This window comes from Varanus komodoensis, unplaced genomic scaffold (assembly GCF_004798865.1).
Source record: "Varanus komodoensis strain SLA01 unplaced genomic scaffold, ASM479886v1 scaffold8, whole genome shotgun sequence".
NCBI classification, from domain to species: Eukaryota; Metazoa; Chordata; class Lepidosauria; order Squamata; family Varanidae; genus Varanus; species Varanus komodoensis.
The window spans coordinates 4,588,322-4,595,151 of NW_025336481.1; the positions used below are offsets into that span (position 1 = coordinate 4,588,322).

A 6,830-nucleotide genomic window follows, 5' to 3' on the forward strand; every position below is an offset into this window, starting at 1 on the left:
AGGAGGGTAGGTACTCGGAGGAGGGCTTTCTCTGCGGTGGCGCCCAATCTATGGAATGTGCTCCCCAGAGAGGTCCACCTGGCACTGTCATTATTTGTTTTTCGGCGGCAGGCCAAGGCCTTTTTATTTAAGCGTCATTTTAAGTGTTAACAGTATTTGCTTATTTATCTGGCCAGGGCGACTTCTTTTATATTGTTATTTATTTTATATTGTTAGTTTTATATTGTTATTTTTGTATTATATTTTATGTTGTGAGCCGCCCCGAGGCTTTGGCGAATGGGGCAGCATAGAAATGTTTTAATAAACAAACAAACAAACAAACAAACATCTTGGTGGGCGTGCACTCTTAGGGTTGAGGCAAGTTGGAGACGCTGATGGCACATGCCAACAAGAAGAAGAACATGTGGTTCCAGCTGAAACGGCCTGCACTGCAAGGAGGAGGGTCCCATTGCTACGTCTGTTGCAGCTGCTAGTCGTCGCTACTACTATCAGTACGACCACTACTGCTATTAGTTGCAGTGGTGTGGTTGGTTTAAAGAATTCTGCTGGTGTTTCACAGATATGCAGCAAAAAAAACCCCAGTCCTTTTCCCCAGAGAGCATGCAGTCCACACCAGCTTTCCAAACTGCCTGACCACTGGGCTGTTCAGGATGCGTATGAAGGCAACTGTAGTCCAAACCATCTGGAAGAATCTGTGGTCTAAATTCTGAGAAGATATGCAGAGATTAGAAAGGATGGGAGAAGAGGGGCGGTTGAATGCAGTGACGTACTCAATCTGTCAAGGGGCTTTGATAGCAGATGATTTGGAATTAGCTAAAATTGTGGGTTGGGCTTTCTGCCCACTGGATGCTCTTGAAGTTGTGGGTTTTACATGAGATCCTTTGTACACATGTGTGAGCAAATGCAGCTTTTTGGTGCTTTCCTTCTGACATTCTCTGCCTGCCCCAGATGGTGTTGGGAGAGGGCTTAAGAGCTAAATGATGTATTGCCATTTTTGAAATTGTGGATTTTTTTGTAGGGGAAGGTAATGGGGGAAAATAGTGGGGGAAAGTCCCAATTGCCTTAACACACATGTCTTCCCCTCCTGAGTGAGCCACAATTGTTTGTACACTAAGCCACTGGGTGTTTTTCCACACTTCTTCAATCCCGTGCATTTTTGATGCACTTTTCCAGGATATGAGGTTTGGGGGATGTACAGTTCTGGCCCTGAAATTCTAAATCTGATTTAAGAATGTCAGAAGCCTGGCATTGTCAAGAGTGAGACCACAGTGGCCTTGCAGAGTTTCAGGTAGAGGTTTTTTCTAGCCCTAGCGTGGGATGTCCTGGACTTAACCTGGGACCGTTTGCTCCAGATCTTTTAAAATAAATACACAATTTGCATGCAATTTTTCATGCCGATTTTTATCTGGAAATTCCCAATGAATGAAGAAATGGAGTGGAACAGCCTTATAAGTGAACACACATCAAAGTCACGCGGATTAGAGATCTAATCAGTCTACCCATTCCAGCTGTTAGGTCTTGTGCGTGTTGTTTCAAGTTGAGCTGCTATGCTGCTGTGGAACACCAGGAGGTGCTATTGCAGAACATAAAGAAGCTGAAAGTTGGAAAAGAGATTGTTATTACAATCAACTTTCATTTCAAACGCAGGACTTGACTTATTCAAGGTAGAAATTTGCCAGCATCCAAAAGCTGGCCATACTTTCTCAGGACTTACAATATCGTTATCTGCTGTCTGCAACCACCGACACCCCCCATAAATGACAATCCCCCAAAAAGACCTGTCCATGATGGCTCCATTCAGTTCTTCCTAATCAGAGGCTGTGGCTTCCTCGATGGGGTCCACCCACCTCCTATCCAGGCTTCCCGTTTGTCTTCTGCCTTTGACTTTCCCTGTCTTCTCCAAAGAGAAGTGATTGTCTTCTCCAAGTGATTGACTTCTCCAAAGAGTCTTGCCTGTGCCCAAAGTTTGACAACCTCAGTTTTGCCATATTGTACTTAGATACAAATCTTGGCAGCAAAAAAAATTGAAATGTTGTCATTGAAATCCATGCACAAGATCACAGAGAGTGAGAGAGAGAGAGAGAGAGAGAGAGAGAGAGAGAGAGAGAGAGAGAGAGAGAGAGAGAGAGAGAGAGAGAGAGAGAGAGAGAGGGAGAGAGAGAGGAGGGGGGGAGGGAGGGAGGGAGGGGTGGAGAAGAGAGGAGAGGAGAGGAGGGAGGGAGAGGGAGCATTTTCACCAGAATGGGATCCCGGTATTTCTTTTGCTGTACCTAGAAAGCAACAGCAATGTTGGAGTGTTGTGTCCAACACTCACACTTCATATCTAGGGCTCTGCAAGTTTAGCTTTCCCCTGTCTCATAAGAGAAACCACAGAGATATAGAAAAGGGTACCTGCATAGTCTAAAGGCTGGAACAGATAAAATCACAGAACGTTAAAGTTGGGAAGGTTCTTAGAGGTCATCTAGTCCAACCTCCTTCTTATTGTCTGGCTTTTGTGACTACAGCATTCCTGAGAGAAAACCATGTTGTCTCTGCTCAAATCCTTCTAGCAAAGGAGAGCCCATCATCTGTGCAGGAAAACTGTTTCCCTGTCCAATTATTATTGTTATTCCTTTTTTTTTTCCCTTTTCTATATCACCCCATAGCCAAAGTTCTCTATGTCCAACAGCTCTTGCCGTGAGGAAGTGTTCCCAATCTGCTTCCCTGGTGCCAGTCCCATGCTCTGAAGCAACGGAGAAATAAATCTGTCCCGTCTCCTGCATGACAGATAAGAAAGCCATCCTTGTGAGGACAGGCTCCAGAGGTTGGGGATTTCTGGTTTTGGGGAGAGAGAGAGAGCGAGAGAGCGCATGTGTGCGTGCGTGTGCGCATATGTGTGTGTGACTGAATCCAGTCCTGCCCATGTGGACAAAATATTCAACTTTCTTCTGCGTTTTTCTACTTAGGAGTCTGCTGCAGGGGAATAAGAGGAACCAGGATGGCCAAGAGCAGGGTGTCGGTGGTACGTTTTGAAATGACGTCCTTCCTCACGACCAACCAGGCCCCGGTGGAGATGCCAAACTTGCAGGCAGCTGTGTCAACCCACATGATAGCTCTGTGTGTATATCAGATGGGCAGACAGACAACAAACAGGTGATGCTTTACGCGTTTATTTCGTTTTTGTACTGCCCAATCGCCAAGGCTCTCTGGGTGGTTAGCAAAAGTTCAGAAAAAATAATAATTAACTTAAGATAAAAGATAAACATAACTGAAAACAGCACAACCACAACAGCAACTGCAGTTGAATCAACTCGGAAGCACAGCAGCGGTACAGAATAAAAGGCAATACTAAAAATGAAGTTAAAGAGTTAAACTGTTAAAAATCTGGGAGAATAAAAAGCTCTATGCCTGGTGCCCCAAAGAGTACAAAGTAGGCACCAGGTGCTCCTCTTTGGGGGGCTCATTTCACAACCGGGGTGCCACCACTATTTAGCTAGATAGATACCAGCTCAAGAATTTCCTTGAGTTCTTTTCCCAGTGCTAGGGAGAAATGTTCTACCTCATGGTCAGCACACCAACTAAGAGCCAGCAGGGTGAGGTTTTGTGGGCTTGTAGGTTCCCCCGCATCTGTGTCTAAGAACGCCCCAGTGGAGTCCCAGTGCTTCTGTCTCTGGCGTTGCAGGTTAGGAGGCTGAGAAAGTCCATCTCTGTCAGTAAGCTGGTGAAAGGACAAGCTGCCATGCCCTTCTGCACAAGCAGAATGAGTTTATGCCTGCATCTCCAGGGCTGGTATACGAGGTTAGTCTCACTGGGCACCTGGCAAGACCCAGCCCGTTGCAGGAGTCCCATAACCAGCTTCCAGAGCTCCTGGGCCTGCTGGTCCCCTTCTCAGCATGAGAGCAGCAACATGAGCAGTAAACATGTGCAGAGCGCACTGTAGATCCATTTGAATTTCCTCATATGCTCTGGATCAGTGCTTTTTTGTAAGAAAAAAGGTGCCAGAACTCACGAAACTATTTGCCTTTTGCACATAGTCAATCACTGTACACACACCCACACACGTCAGTTGTGAAACGAAACACAACGGTCGCTGCCCGCACTCAGCACGCGACCACACGACCAACCACAAGCCGAGCAGCGCCATCACAACCAGCGCGGACGAAGTGCGCATGCATCGGACTCGACACACAAGCAGCCCACATGCGCCGTTTTAATGCTTTTGCCGCCGACCTGCTACGCTCGACAGGGCAATTCAAATCCACGTGAACCAAACATCAAATTTTCAAAAGTTACTTTTAAAACTTGGAAAATCTGTCGAAAAAAGGTGCCAGAACTCCGTTCCAGTGCATTCTATGACAAAAAAAGCACTGCTCTGGATGATGATGATGAGGAGGAGGAGGAGGAGGAGGAGGAAGAAGACTGCATTGCCCTAAAATGAACAGGGCAATCCTATACTTATCATGCAGTGCTGAGAGGTTGGAGCATGTCAACATTTCCAGCATCCTTCTGGGTTCTTTTTCAGGTGCTTGAAAGCGAGGAAAAATTGCTTCCAGCTCCTTCAAAAACAAAATAATTGCAGGTTTTTAAAAATGTACTTTAAAAATAACTAGTGGTTGCAGCGAGAGGAAAGGACATCAGACCAGCCCTCACAGTGGTCTGACATTTCCTTTGTGTTGACAGACAGCTAGACATGGGTTCAGAACCACCCACACCCCTCTGTCTTTTTATTGATAAAATCAGTATCGCCTCATTTCCAACATGAACACACATTTGGGAAATTGTGCAAATGTGCATTTTCATAAATCTGCAGATCACCTCCAAAGGGTTGTAATTTCCATACTGTCCAATAGCTGAAGCTCTCTGAGCAGTTCACAAAAATTGGTGTGAACGGCTAAAATAAACATTTTCATTCTCTCTCCAAAATAAATATTTTCAGTTTTGCATATGGAAGGAAATGGGCATTTTCAGTCTGCCTTGTTATTTTTCATACGTTTATACAACTAACTCTGCACACAATACCAGAATGCAGGCAGGGAGAAGTCTGGAAAACCCCAAATCTTGATGACCTGGAAAAAGCTGGCTTGTTGTAGATTCTGCTGGCTAGATGGAGAGAAATCCAGTCTAATTTGACTCTGTTGAAGATTTATCCACTTCCCTCCATCCACTTCATTAGGTGCATGTAGTGTGAACCTCAGCTATATCTATATATATGAGGACATAGAGGGGTAACCTGCACCCAGTGAGTTCAGATGGAAATGGTTTTCACTGTGCTTGTTAAGTATGAACACTCTAGACACGCAGAGCCCTCTCTGTCGGCACGTGAGCCAAGTCGCCCCAGCATCGCCCCAGCAGCCGAGCATCGAAGAACAGTGCACACAGGGGCCATGCACAGGCTCAGAAAGGTGTAGCCACGCCAGGCAATGACATCACGAGCCACGAGTCACTAGCCAGGGCTTGTCTGAGCTTTCGCACGGCTGGTCAGTGCGCTGCCAGGGATATACATATATTTGCTTGGACTGGCTGTGAGTTGTTTTTTCTAAACTAAAACCTCAGTTTTCAGGTTTTATTGCAGTGTTGGCACTTTGCGATAAATTAGTCGGTTTTGGTTGCGGTTTGGGTACTCAGTCTTTAAAAGGTTCATCATCACTGGGTTAGGGTTAGAAAAACGAGGTGTCCAGGAGTGATTTTGATGGCTGGGATGTGTCTAGAAGCGACAGAAATGATGAGCTGGGCAGAAAAAGCTGCTCAAGGAAGGCTTTTTCAAAATCTCCCTCTTTTCTATGGAATTTTAGCCCTATATTAGGGTTAGGGGAGCACACCAGGGTAGGGTTAGAGCAGTGGGAGTGAACCTATGGCACGCGTGCCACAGCAGGCATGCAGAGCCCTCTCTGCCAGCATGTGGGCCAAGTCGCCCCAGCATCACCCCAGCAGCCAAGCATCCGTCAACAGAGCACATAGGGGCCATGCGCGAGCTCGGAAAGGAGTAGTGGCGCCAGGCAATAACATCACGAGCCACGAGTCATTAGCCAGGGCTTGTCTGAGCTTTCGCATGGCTGGTCAGTGCGCTGCCAAGGATATACATATATTTGCTTGGACTGGCTGTGAGTTGTTTTTTCTAAACTAAATCCTGTTTTCAGGTTTTATTGCAGTGTTGGCACTTTGCATTAAATAAGTGGGTTTGGAGTTGCACTTTGGGCACTCGGCCACTAAAATACTGCTCCAGAGGCTTCTTTCCCCAGCTGCAGCCCTCTCCCCAGGTTAGAAAGGGAGGAGAACGTTTCCCTACTTGGGCTATGGGAGGCACCCCCTTTTTGAGCCCTGACCGCGGACGGCTACCAGTAAATCCATTCTTGACGCCCCAAACTCCCCACTGGCATTTCTGAAGTTATGCCTTTGCAGAGTGTATCCATATGTCGCTACTGCTTTCTTTCTTTGTCAGGTGAGTCACAGACGCTCGGATAAGGGAAATGAGCTGTTGGATGGAGAAAACGTGGTTCTCTAGTCTTTTCAGCCCAGCTTTTGTTGTTCTTTCAGCTTTCCAACTATAAGTGATCCCATGGGCCAAATCTCGCCTCACTGTCCAATCTTGTGCCACCTCTTTCAGCTGAACGATGCTCTGGCCTGCATCCTCTTTGATGGAGTCTAACTACCTTGCTCTTTGGCGACCTGGTTTTCTCCTTCCGCTGCACATTCCAAGCATTAAATCTTTTTCTAATGAGCCTGATTGCATAACGTGGCCAAAATGCTTGAGTCTCAGCTTTGCTGTCCTGCTGACCTGGGACGCGTCTGGTTTAATATGCTCCGGCACCTGCTTGTCCATGACTCCCGCCGTCCACGGAATACTCAGGAGC

At 46.5% G+C, this 6,830-nt stretch overlaps 1 long non-coding RNA gene across 1 annotated transcript in view; it reads right to left on the reverse strand.

Moving 5' to 3' along the window:
- The window catches only part of LOC123036411, an 18,516-nt gene extending 12,712 nt beyond the window's left edge, over positions 1-5,804 (reverse strand). Inside the window, exon 1 of the long non-coding RNA XR_006417136.1 lies at positions 5,627-5,804. This is a non-coding gene — a long non-coding RNA (uncharacterized LOC123036411). The remainder of the gene's footprint in view (positions 1-5,626) is intronic.
- Positions 5,805-6,830: the final 1,026 nt, after the last annotated feature.